This window comes from Meles meles, chromosome 3 (assembly GCF_922984935.1).
Source record: "Meles meles chromosome 3, mMelMel3.1 paternal haplotype, whole genome shotgun sequence".
In the NCBI taxonomy this organism is placed as follows: Eukaryota; Metazoa; Chordata; class Mammalia; order Carnivora; family Mustelidae; genus Meles; species Meles meles.
In genome coordinates, this window is record NC_060068.1 from 46,351,545 (window position 1) to 46,365,179 (window position 13,635).

The window sequence follows — 13,635 nt, forward strand, 5'->3', positions numbered from 1 at the left end:
CAACAGAACTGGAGTTTCTCCAATGCACCCATCCGTCAGTGGCTCGGCTTGGAGAGATCCCTGATGAATCTGACTGAGACCTGGGATTCCTCCCTCTAAATCCTGGGAAACAGACATGACAGGCAATGTAAGAGTTTACATTGTAAGAGCAATGGTATCTCTTTTGCACCCCTATCTTAGAGAGCGGACAAGAAGATCGTCCTCACAAAACGTCCAGGACCTGGGCCATAACGAAACCAAAGGCTATGCATATACCAAATAGGTCAATCACCATCCACCCCATTCATTGGTCAGACCCATTTTAACCAGTTAGGACTGTTAGAGAATTAGTTGGGGCTCTGCTCACAGGTGGTCAAAGACAGACGAGCCCAAGGCAAAGCCCATCTGCACCGTGACTCCGCATTTCTCATGTCCTCATGTGACACAAAGACACCACCCACCTATAAGGGATGACTCCTTGCACACGCTATCAGCCGAGCTAACGAGTCATATGTGTAAAAAAGGGCACACAGAAGGTTTTTCCGGCAAAACGCCATCTTAGTCTGCGGTTCCTATATTCCCAATTAACCTCTGTAAGAAATCAACAGGTGGCTACAAATGTACTAGAACATAGTTTTTGTTGTTTAAATACACACACACACACACACACACACCGCGCATGCATTTCAAGATAAATGACATGAGGAAGTGTGCTCCTAGTTCAACAGCTGAAGCAGTCATCTGTGTGGGCTCCCTGTTCATATGACTGTAGGAACTATTTCTACAGTTTGCCTCTCACTGAAATGATAAACTGACGTTCACTTGCCTGACTGATCCAAGACGCAAGAGAACAGCCCTCCACCCATCTGCATGGGGAAGAAACTTAATTTCCTGCTCTCAGAGCTGCCATAAAACTTTAGGTCCACGCTTTGTACTGTTCTGCGTTCTTGATCACAGAGCCCAAGAAAGAAAAGCGTGTAGCGGCCCCCAGCCCCCAGGTCTGGTGATTTATGCTTTCACGTAAATGCAGCTTAATGCGGATCAGAGTTCCTACTGATAGTTCCTATTTTAAAACTGAGCTGACAGATGAAGAAAGGGGTACTGAGGGAGGAAATTCAAGTGAGGGGTTAAAAAAAAAATCCAATGCTACATTGTAGTCTTTTCAGCTAAAAGATTGTGTGAGATTAGAACCGCTTTCCAGGGATGCCTGAGTGGCTCAGTGGGTTAAGCCCCTGCCTTCCACTCAGGTCATGATCCCAGGGTCCTGGGATGGGGTCCTGCATCAAGCTCCTCGCTCAGTGGGGAGCCTGCTTCCCTCTCTGCATCTGCCTGCCATTCTGCCTGCTTGTGCATGCTCTCTCTCTCTCTAACAAATAAATAAATAAAATCTTTTAAAAAAGGAAAAAAAGAACCACTTTCCAGAATTTAAAAAAGGTGGGGGGTGGGGGAAATGATAAACCGGCTCCTTTACAGGTTTTTTTCTTTCACATTTGCCAACAACTTCTTAATTTGTATAGTCAGCTGTAAACTGACAATGACTGGTTGCTACATATATAAACTGAAAAGACAAAACGGAACAATATTCTCGAAATACCCTTTACATCCCTTGATCGACGCCTACGTTAATTCCGAGAGAACGAACACGGCTTCAACTAGGTACACAAGAAAAGGGGATGAAATAAAAGGAAGTAAGGCATACAAGAGGACATCAATTCCCCGATATGGAACATCGAGGCAAAGCCTGTAACACCGAGTTATAAGGACAGGGCGTTGGACACTAGGATTTTGGCCCCTACTCTGACACTAATTAGCTTGTCACTTTGGGGAGGCACTTAACCTCCGCTGAACACCATTTTCCTCAACTGGAAAATGTAATTTCCTGCCTTTTACTGATGGCAAGTCCTATCACAACAGGATTTCTGGACTAAATCTCTATTTCAATATAAACTCCAACTACGAATATTCCTTCATAGACACACACACACACACACACACACCCCTCTACTATTTGGGATATTTAAGAGAAGTCAAACATCAAATTTCTAAAGAATCTAGAAGGCTTGAGGGGAGCGGCCACGGTATCCTGGGCCTATCAGAGAGTGAACTGTGTTTATTTCCATCCGCACAATCCAAAATGCAATGGTAAGACCCCAGCTGACAGCATTTACAGGGGGGACCTTGGAGCCTTGTCCCCACATGTTTCAAAATGAGAAACTAAGGTTTATAGGGTTTAACCAGAAAATATGAACTCATCCTAAGCAGTTCTCCCATGCGATAATAGGCTAAAACTCTTAAACTCGATAGGAAGACTCAACAGGTAATATAGCGAAGATATTCAACTCTTTGACTCACAAGTCAACTTCTCGGTTTTTCCATGACACTGGCTTCCTCAAGAGAGCTCACAGCTGCCTGCCATTCCTATAGGTAGGTACCAGAGCCTCACTACCAGTGAGAGAAGAAAGAGGAACTCTTCTCCCTTGGGATTGCAGAATGTGGAGTGAAGAACAAAGACCACCCTTCCGGTCTATTAAAAGCTCCACTTCCCCAGAAGTCAGCAACCACAGAGGAGGATGGGGAATTACTGCGGCCCCAGACGTGTTTTCTATCTGGTAGGTATGTTGCTTCCTAAAACATGACAGGTTTTTGCCAACACAAAAAAATGAGATAAGAGACTGAATGTCTACTATCTCTTAAAATAAGTAGATAGTGTGCTAGGCTGGGCCCACATGTCTGGTGGCATCAACGTACACGGCTGAGCCTCTCTTCAACCTGGCAGTAACCTGCCTGGCTGCAGGCAGCTCACTCTGCATTTCCAGCTTTTCCTCAAGACAATCACAGAATGTTCTATACCTCAAAGACCACCTAGCCCAACCTCCGCCTGTTAGAAAGACGCATGGCCCATATTTGCACGAACGCAAGAAGCTATCTCCGGGGGCAGCCCAAGTGAGTAGAAAGCAGCAGCATCCTAGAAGCAGAAACGGGACAGGAGGAGTTCAAATACACACTCTGGGAGACAAAAGAGGTGGAAGGGAGCAAATTCAGGGTCACTAGTTCCTTCTGCCAGCGAATGTCCCCCTACAGCTTTCAGTTCTCTTACCAGGTCTAACACAAAGCCACATGCACCATATGCAAAACAGGGACCTGGAGGGATTTTCAGTAGTGTTTTTACCTCATACAAAAGATCAACTCCACTGCACCCTGAGTTCCAGGTCACTCACTGATCCATGGACAGAACCGTACCTTCTTCAACCAATGAGGCTCGCGGAGACAGAAGGCGGCAACAGTCCCTAGGAGGACTCCCTCCAAGTGGCACACACTTGTACTTGGCCATGGTGGATCTCAGGTTCTAATCCTGACCTGGCTGGTACTTGCTGTGGGGGCCCCCTGAGCAAGTTACTTGGTTACTCTGAGGCTCAATGTCTGGACCTAGGCATGGGAGTAAGACTAACACGCCCCCCCAGTGGGTCAGAGGGAAGACTCAATGAGATAACTCACGCCAAGTGATGGCTCAGCGAAGTGCTCAGCTCAGTAAATGCTGGCTTTGAGAAAGGAAAGGAGAGGGGGAAAAAAAAAAAAGTCCATGGTCTGATATTACAGTTCTCTAACCCTGCCTCAACCTTACAAAGCTCCTTTTTATATCCTACTATATTTAACATAAATCTATAATCCCCTCCAAATGCATGGTTAAGTGCAGTTAAAGTGTGTTATAAGTATAAGAAAAGGGGCTTAACCCTGAGCAGCTCAGCCCAGGGAAATTCTCCTCCTTTCATACATGGGCTTCATCCACCCCTCAACTCACCCCCCCCCATTTTATAGCACGTCCTGATGAGTCCTACACATCTACAAAATCTCCTCCTAATCTCTAGTTGCAACCCCTTTTCCATGCAACTCCCCCAGTTGCCCCAACTTGAGCACGTATCCCCCCAGTAAATAGTAATTACACACCTGCTGTGTACCAGGCACTGGGGGGCCCGCTAGCACACCAGGAGCAGGTCAAAGCCAAGCAGGTCCCTCCTCTCCTGGACATCTTGCCTCATCAAGCAAGACTGGGGCACTCATCAAATATTCCTACAAATGCAGCCAAATCATCCAAAGGGGCCGACCACAGGGCCTGAGTGCAAAACTGGGGTATGGGGTGCCAGTCCTCAAAACTGGAATCCCAGCTCTACCTTCAGCTACACGACCTGGGGACAAGTCCCCTGACCTGTCTGGGACTCCATGTCTTCATCTGTAAAATGGAAATAATGAGATCAGACAAACAACCGGTGCTCAGCTCTTGGTACAGAGCAGCACTCAATAAAATAAAAGCTGTTGCCATCGTCAATATGGTTACTGTGGTTACAAATACACAGGACACCTTAACGAAAAAGAAATCAGTAGGTGGTTTGGCCCTTCAAGGCCAAATACCAAGATCTGCTACATCGAAAGGCAACTCATGGGAGGCAATTACGAATACCTTGGTGGTGGTGGGGCGGGGGGGGGGGAGGGTAAGCGGAGAATGCTAAAATAGTACTCATCAGATAGTCCATGTTAAAAAAAAAAACAGTGGGGAATTATTAGTCTAATACTACTAACATCTAGAATACAAGATTGTAAGAGAGAACCAGCCAGTTTGAGCACCGGTTCCTTTGTCAAAGCTCTTTTCTGTCATCTTGATGGGACACTGATGTAACCTATTACAGCCCCCAAAAAAGAGAAGCAGGAAAGCAGCCATCTCCAGTTGGGGCGGGGGGGGACCCCATAAGTCTAACAGCTGGTGGTGGCAGCCTGTCAAACCGAGGAAAGTTAATGTCAAGAACAGACGCGCGGCAGTCTCTCACTGTTATTTCTGCATGATTATTCCCAGGTGTTGGTGCGCGCTGAGCAGTAGCCTGGCTATTTATCACTCGAGAGAGCCTAAGAGCATGGGAGTGCGGGAGGAGGGGGGTAGAGAGAGGCGGGGAAGAAAAGGTTATTTACACAGATAGCGGCACTTAGTGTATGTAATCAGAGGGCTGGGGGGAAAAGTCTGCAGAGAGATTCTGGCAATATTTTCTCAGTTCACCTTATTTCAAGGGCTTCCTGAGGGCTGATGAGCAAGGAAGGCTCCAGAGCCCACCGTGCGGGTAGCAGCCTCTTTGCTTCCCTCCAACACTACTCTGTCAGCCCTGGATGGGTTCCAGGACAGGAAAAAAGAGGCAGGGTCGCCAGGGCAGGAGTGGGGGGTAGGGGGAAGACGCCCTGGCGGCCACGACTGCGCCCCTCAGATCCAGCAAAGAGAGAGGCAGGTGATGTCCAGGCAGAGGGGGAAGGGCCAGCCAGGGCCAGAGATGGACCAGACTCAAGGGAAGATGGCCCTCCTACACCCTAGGACCAGTCCACGCACCCCGAGGGGAGCTTGTCCTGGGGTTTCGTCCAACCAGTGCTATGATCTCCACACTCATCCGACTACTAACACCCCCTCAATCCTGGGATTCTCAGATCAACAACCACCAGAGTGGCCACCGTGTTTTATTTTGCTCAGAAAATATTTTTACGTTCCTACAAGCACGCTGGGGCACAATGACTTAATGCTCATGACGTTCTCTCCATATCGTGGTACTTGGCTGTTTTTACGAGATCGCCCACAGTCACCTCTTTCACGTACAACGCGTTAGACAGAGAGACTGCGCTTCATGTATGGGGAAACCACAGTTCTTTTGACGGTGACCACTGCCACAATCTGTCCCTTTGCATTTTCACCGCCCTTGGTGCCCGACATCGCTGCTGCTTTGTTAGCAAAGTGAAGGAAGCTTACAAAACCATTTGCTTTCCGCTCAGACCTATTTTCCAAAGTGAAGTGTCAAGGTTCAACTCCCATCCCTGACACAGAAACCTGAAGAGATGTACATTGGTCACTCCCAGTACTGGCTTTCCCGAATGTGGCCAAGACTTTTCCTTTTGGAACCAAGAGCGAAGCAAGTTCTCCCTTACATCTTGTTTCTTAAGCAACATGGGTGAGTTCTTGGTAAGGGTCTACTGGGTACAATGCATCAGATACTCTCCATCTCGTTGACGGCTCGACATCCCCATTTTATGGAGGTGATCAGTGAAGATCTCAGAGGATCGACAATTTACTCAAGGCCAAACCTCCCTGATTTCAAAGTTCATGTAAAACTATGAACAGGGACAGCCACTCTTTACCTCCTACCACATAAGAGGGACTTAATACTGTAGGTTCTCTCAGTCCATCTTCGCAAGACTGTGAAGGCAAGTATTTCCAGAATGAAGAAAAGGAAATTGGGAAAGTAAGTGACTATAAAAGGTCATGGGGGGTGGTGGCCAGGCCCACACTTGAACCCACAGTAGGGTAAGAAGAAAAGCAAACTCTTCCGAACAACATAAGATGGGAAGAGGCTTTCCTCCCAAGGTAATTTCAGACCCTCCTCTGTATATTGGAAGCCACACGCCTGATTCACCTTTCAGTGAATCACGTTGTTCGGAACTCTGCTTCTCAGGGCATCTAGGCAGATCACTGCAATCCCTCCCAGAAACTCCCTGAACCCAAAGCTCAGGTTTGGTGGTGGTATTACTTGAAATCATCCAGTTCTAAATGCTACAACCACGTAACAATGGCTGGCAATTACACCATGGCTTTCACTTTCTCATTTCCAGGTGTGAAGACCAGAGGCTGCCCTAAATAAAAGGCCCCAGGGGGACACTGGGTGGCCCGGTAGTTAAGTGTCTGCCTTCGGCTCAGGTCACAATCCCAGAGTCCTGGGATCGAGTCCTGCATCCGGCTCCCTGCTCAGCGGGAAGCCTGCTTCTCCCTCTCCCACTCTCCCTGCTTGTGTTACTTCTCTCGCTGTGCCTCAAATAAATAAATAAAATCTTTTAAAACTAAATAAATAAATAAAAGGCCCCACGGTTCACCTGCTAAAGTGCTTTTAAAAGACGCAGCCATGGACACAGTAGGGTCTGACAGGGGGATGGACCACAGCTCTGGCCCCCAGCTGCTTCCATTTCCAACTATGCCCAAATCATTGAATGCCAAGCCCACAGTGTCTCTATATGGTGCCGCCCAGGTGGTGAGGGGAGGGGGTAGCAAGCAGCACCAGGAGGAGAAGACTGGGAGGGTGTCACTGTAGAAGTGGCCCTCTGAGCAGACTGCAAAGCAGAGACACCTAAAGGCCAGCAACATATATAAAATTGACTTTAAACAAGAGCAAGTATCTTTAACTTCATCCTCTAGACATGACAGCTTTCCAAGCCAAACAGAAGGTGCCGTAGCAAGCAAAGATAGAGTATAATTAAACTACTCGAGTCAGCGTCTGAAATTTGTTTTTGTTTTGAAGCCAAATAGAATTCTCTGCCAGAAGGCCCTCAACTGTGTAGAGTTCCAGGACTGTGGCGCCCGGGGGGGCACAGGGGACACAAGGACTCCGTCCTGGGACAAACGGACTCCACCAGAACATGTCCACTGTCACACACTTAACTTCCTCTGTGTTCTCTGCAAAAAACCTGTCCAACTGCTGAGCCACAAATTCTTTTGTTTTAAAAGTGCCACAGACACTTCCCCCTGCTCAGAGGGCGGGCTGTGCTTACAGACTGGCACTAAGGAACCAGTGTGCTCCCATCTCGTCCGGAAGGGTTCTCTGCTTGTCTCCCATCCTGCCCACTTTCAGAGTTACTCAGACCACAACAATAAGCCGCAAAGAAAGGAGACCATCAGAAAAGCCCTAAGAAAAAAAGAGAACATCTATTTTCTTTTGTTAATTCTTTGCACGAGTTCCTTGACTTTGTAAAAACCTGCATGACTGAAAATTTCCATACAAATCCCACGTACACCCATTAGACTTGGTTCCCAATCCCCTGTGAGTAGAAAAAAGCAGCTCAGCGATAAAACTCTGGATTTTTAACTCTGGATTTGGCTTAGCATGGGGACACCTACAGTACTAAACCAATCAATTTCCAAACAGCTGGATAACGACTATCTTAGTACACACACTGATCAGCCTTCCAGTGCCCATCTTTGCATGACTCTAATTTCTCCTTGAAATTGGGTTGAAATTAGGGAAAGGTCACAGGCCTTTCATCCTACTTTTCTTTTTTTTAAGCTTTATTTATTTGTTTGAGAGAAAGACAGAGAAATAATGTGAGTATGAAAGGCAGAGGGAAAGGGAGAAAGAATCTCAAACAGACTCCTCACACAGCAGAGTCCACATGGGGCTCGATCTCACAACCCTGAGATCCTGACCTGACCTGAAACCAACAATCAGACCCTTAATCGACTGAGCTACCCAGGCGTCCGGCCTTTCACCCTGCTTGACACAGACATAATTTTAAGGGGAAAAGAAAAGGGTAAAAAAAAAAAAAAAGGAAAGAAAGGCCTATTTTGGGGGGAAAAACACCTTATTCGTCTTTTCAATAGCAATTCTTTTCTTTGCCTTGTGTTAGGGAATCTCACCTGCAACCTGCTTAGCAAAGTATTTTCAATGAAAATTCTAGACATTTGAATTATAAATGCAACATGGTCATCGTAACAAACTCAGTAAGAAAGTGCCTGAGTCATACTGTAGAGGTGAGATGTAAGACAGTGCCTTAGCACGGGTCAAAACCCTGCTTCTCCAAAGCATGGCAGGTCAGCCACAGAAGGAGACAATTTTGACTCACTGCCCAGGACACTGCCTCAGTGCCATTCACTTTCCTCCCTACAAAATCAAAAACTGCTCACTTAAATTCTTTTCTTTTTTCTTAAAGATTTTATTTATTTGACAGAGAGTGAGAGCATGAGCTGGGGAGGTGGGGGAGGGGGGTAGGCAGGGAGAGAGGGAGAAAGAAGCAGGCTCCCAGGCTCCCCACTAACCAGGGAGCACGATGGATGGGGGACTCCATCCCAGGCCCCCAGAATCATGACCTGTGCAGAAAGCAGACACTTAACGGATTGAGCCATCCAGGTGACCTGCTCATGTAAATTCTTTATCACATACCTAAGATGCACAGCATGGATATCTTGCCCCCCTTTCCTCCATTATCTCCCAAATGCTGATCCAAAATAATGATCAACTTCAATAAATGAATGAAAGCTTTGAGATTCTGATTTTATACTGAATCAAAATAAAGGACTCAGGAAAGCTCTCCATGCTCTATCAGAGAGATGGAATGGAGAGAGAGAGAAAGAATCACAGGCTCCTACCTTCATCTAGGCTCCCACTCTCAAGGACACCTCCGAGACATTCATATTCATTCCATCAGCTATCCCAGGGAAGGCCACCGTGACCTCTCCCAAGTTCTGTACCCAAACTACAACTTTTGAAAGTTTCTCTTCGGACCAGAATTCTGTTTTCCCTCCTGAGAACAAAGATTCTAGAAGTCAACAGGTCATTCTCTAGGGAGACTCTTTCTTCTAACAGTTTCTTATGCATGCTTTCAGAAATGTTATCCACACAAAAACGTGGCCGGGGGTGGGGGTTGGGGGGAATCACTTTTTATTTTATAGCCTGTGGCATGAATTTTAACATGAACGGGTACAATGTTGATAATTTTTTTAAAAAGCCAACCTTTTATTAAAAGATGTTTAGGATAAAAGTAAGCAAATGCCAATGCAGAGGGGAGAGAGCATATGATTAAGGCTATTATTTCAAGTCCTTGTGCAGAGATCCTGAGATCAACAAGACAAGGGTAGTATAATGTCTTCATTTTGTGACAAGAGGGCCATGTACTGGCTGTATATTGAGCCCATGTAAACTGCTGCTTATTAAACCCACCTCCTTCTCAGGGAAGTCATTTCTTCATGTGACAAATTTTTGCCAGGGAACTACGATGCACCCAGCATGGCTGCAGGAGCCCTGGAGGAGCGTCAAGGCCATGGGGGAACCAGCAGCCAGTGGGCAGGGCTGAGGTGGCACACTGGGGCAGTCCCATAGGACGGGGTGGAGCATGTGGAAGATGGATCTGAAGAAGGGCAGGGTGGAGCCTGAGGGGCAGGAGACAGGGACAGCGCTGGGCCATTCTAGACAGGACCGTCAGCAAAGGGGTTTGAAGCACAAGGGGTCAGAAAGACAAGAGTCCAAAAGGGACAAGCAGGGAGCTCATGATAACACTCGATCAGGCTCAGCATTTGGGAGGTTCCACGGAATTGGAAGCCAGTTCCAAGGCTGTAAATGAGGGGCGTGGGAAGCTTATACTGTTCCCCTGGTAAAGAGCACATGGCACACTGTGCAGGAATAGAGGAGAGGGGAAGCTGGAGGAAGGAGGGCAGTTAGGAAGCCATGACAGTAGTCCAGGGAAGAGGTGATGGCCGCTGTGGGGAGGGGAGGACAGGAGAGGCAGTGCCCCCCATGGTGGGAGCAGAGCGCTCATAAGATCAGAGGAGTGGGGAGGTATGGTGTCCAACACCAGGGATCAGTCAAGAGAAATCCATGCCCACCCCTGAGGAGGTGGACCCGTGCTACCCCGCCCCTTCCAGAAGAGCAAGACTGACAGCTTTTTAAAGCCTCGTAATTCTTAACAGATCCCTTAATTTCAACAGCAGCTGGCCTCCACATAGCATGGCCCCAATGCCTCACTGGAACTTTCTGTTTCAATCCAGCTGAAGAAACTGAAAATTAAACAAAGGGAAGTAGGGAAATTCAGCAGGGGTAGGTTCTCGGGCACTGTCACTTGTCATCAGCTGCTGACCCAACAGGAAGAGAGGCCCTTGCAGGTGGATGGATACTACTTTACTACCCAAGAAGAAAGGCTTTCCTTCTCCCCCAGCAACAGCCCCACCAATCAGAGACAATCACGACTCAGCCAATGAGAAGGCACCATGCTTCTAGCTCCCAGTGTACTCCAATGGACTCTTTGTTTACAACAGCCCTCCCACTCCCCCCCATCTTCCATAACCTTCTGCAGACTCGCCTGTGGGTTTTGCTATAGCTTGCTTGTCCTAGATTGCAATTCGCTGCTATTCCCAAATAATCGCATCTTTTGCTGGTAAAATAACTAGCAGTTTTAGTTTTAAGGTTAAGAAAATAATGATTCAACCCCATGGCTTGAGCCACCTCTTTTCCATTAGACAATTCCTGACCTTTGAGAACTCAGACTCCACCCCCAAATTCCATCTCCCTCCATCTTTCCACGTCCCTGGTAGCCAAGAAGATGATGACACCTTCACTTCAGGGGGCTTTATCACAAAACCAGTGCATGTCCTGAATATGCTTTTTCAAACTGCCCTCACCTGATCCTGCCGCTCCCTGATGCCCTGAAGTAACCAAGGAACCTCCCCTTGAGAATTACTGCCCCTCCCAAGTCAGAAATAAACTCTCTTCCAATTCTTGGTGCCTTATTAAAAATATGTTCCCTCATTTCCTATGTTCCCACCCCCCAGCTACAAATCCCGTTTTCTTCAATGCAAACACACCTTCCCTTCTTGAAGCAAGGAACCTATGCAGAGGATGTGTACCAAGGGCATTTTACCCTGGTTGGGCCATCAGTCCACTGTCTATACAATGGTCAGCAAATGAAGGCCCCCCCGGGGGTCAAACACCACCGGCTAATCCACTTTAGTTATTTCCTCTTTAGAGCTGAAAAGGAGAAAGGGCTAACACGGGGGGGGGGGGGGGCGCGCGGGGCGCGGGGGGGGCGCAGGGTCACACTATCTTAGCATTTATATTTCCAGAATACTTAATCTTACATGTGTCTTATTTCAGAACAGATTTTAGATGACTATAACAAATTACTAAGATCAATTTTAGGGTAGGGGCGCCGGGTGGCTCAGCAGGTTAAAGCCTCTGCCTTCGGCTCAGGTCACGATCCCAAGGTCCTGGGATCAAGCTCTGCATTGGGCTCTTTTTTCAGTGGGGAGCCTGCCTCCTCCTCTCTCTCTACCTGTCTCTCTACCTACTTGTGATCTCTGTCTGTCAAAGAAATAAATAAAATCTTAAAAAAAAAACCAACCAATTTTAGGGTAAATGACCCAAACTCATACCTATCAAATAATACCTGCTCTAAATCTTGGTCATATAAAATCTTAAGATGATCAGGTCCAAAATAAATGGATAACCGCAACTTTTAAGGTAGACACTATAACCCGTCCAAGATTTCCTAACCATTTTATATAATGGTGGCTTCCGCTGCCCCACAAAAGAGCAGAAAACAGCGGACAGACTCCGTATACTAATCTTAAACCCTGTGGGCAACTGAGCCTCTCATATTTATGTTAAAATGTATATTTCTATTATGCTCTCCCTTAGTATTACCACATTTCAAGTTAGCCGATAAACACCTGCAGACAGAGTTAGCAGGAGACCAAGCTAAATTTAAATCAAGTTAATTTGAGTCATGATTTAAAGCATCAGTCAAGAAGAACTGGTACTTTTTAAAATTAAAGAATGCACTTATTTTTGCCATAGTCATAATATACTTCATAAAACTCATATATATATATTTAAGAAATATTAAAGATGGCAAAAAAAACCTTTAAAATACTCCAATTATCTTTATCTTTACTACCACCACACAGCCCTTACATGAGTACATATTTTATACAACCAAAACCATATTCAATCTTTCAATAGATTTTTTTCCTATTTTACAGCTGTATCAGGAACTCCAATACAGCTGCTTTATGTATCAAAACCCAATGAAGAACCCATTTACATCACTAAGAGACTATCTTCTCCAAGTTAATCATGAATATTTTTCCACAGTGTGTTAAAATCAAACAACCATAACCCAAACAAACCTATATTTACATCGCTTTCTTTAATAAAAAAGGGAGGGTAGGGGTAATTTCCCTCAACTACAAATCAGTTTAAGATAAGAAGCCTAGTTAAGCATCTTTATTTTTCAGTGCTTATCAATAAACAGTATTCTCTGATGACACTGCTTATTTTAATTACAGGCCTAAAATTTACTAGGGCCAAGGAGTGCTCAGGTCAAAGCCACTCCCGGGCATTGAAGGCTTAAATGTGGCATCTAGAACTGAGTACACAGGTAGAAACAAAATTGGAGATAACAGTTTCATCTAAGTACAAATGCCAAATATAGAAGACACATCTGTCAAGCATTTACCTAAAATTTTAAGTATCTTTAATAATAACTCTGAAGCACTTGGAGATTTTTTTTTTTTAAGATTTTATTTATTTATTTGACAGAGAGAGATCACAAGTAGGCAGAGAGGCAGGCAGAGAGAAAAAGGGAGAAGTAGGCTCCCCACTGAGCAGAGAGCCTCATACGGGGCTCAATCCCAGGACCCTGAGATCATGACCTGAGCCGAAGGCAGCGGCTTAACCCACTGAGCCACCCAGGTGCCCTGCACTTGGAGATCTTTTCACACTTCTCTTTTGTTCTGTTTTGTTTTGTTTGGGTGAGCTATGGGCAATGTGTTTCAGGGAGCTCTCGTGTTAAGTGCACTCTCTTGCATTCTCACTGTTCTAGAGCTCTAGTAACTCTTTAAACTGTGAACAACTTGCTAATAAAAACCATTACTGCCAGTCTCTGCCACATAATTTTATTCTGAATACGAGTTAGACATTTTGATAAAATACTGAACTTCTGCCACACCTTAAACCATCAGAGACAGCTCTTAAACTCAATGGGCCTTTAAACTGTAAACAGAATTCTATTTGTTAAGAGCAAATAATTATGACAGCACTACTTCTTTGAAGTCTAATATCTGGTCTAAAAAAAAAAATAAGTGAAGATGAATTCACT

The 13,635-nt window shown here is 45.9% G+C and overlaps 1 protein-coding gene across 5 annotated transcripts in view; it reads right to left on the reverse strand.

The window, feature by feature from the left end:
• Window positions 1-13,635, reverse strand: part of ZNF608 (zinc finger protein 608) — a 113,419-nt gene that overhangs the window by 60,446 nt on the left and 39,338 nt on the right. The gene's annotated exons all lie outside the window — the stretch shown is intronic.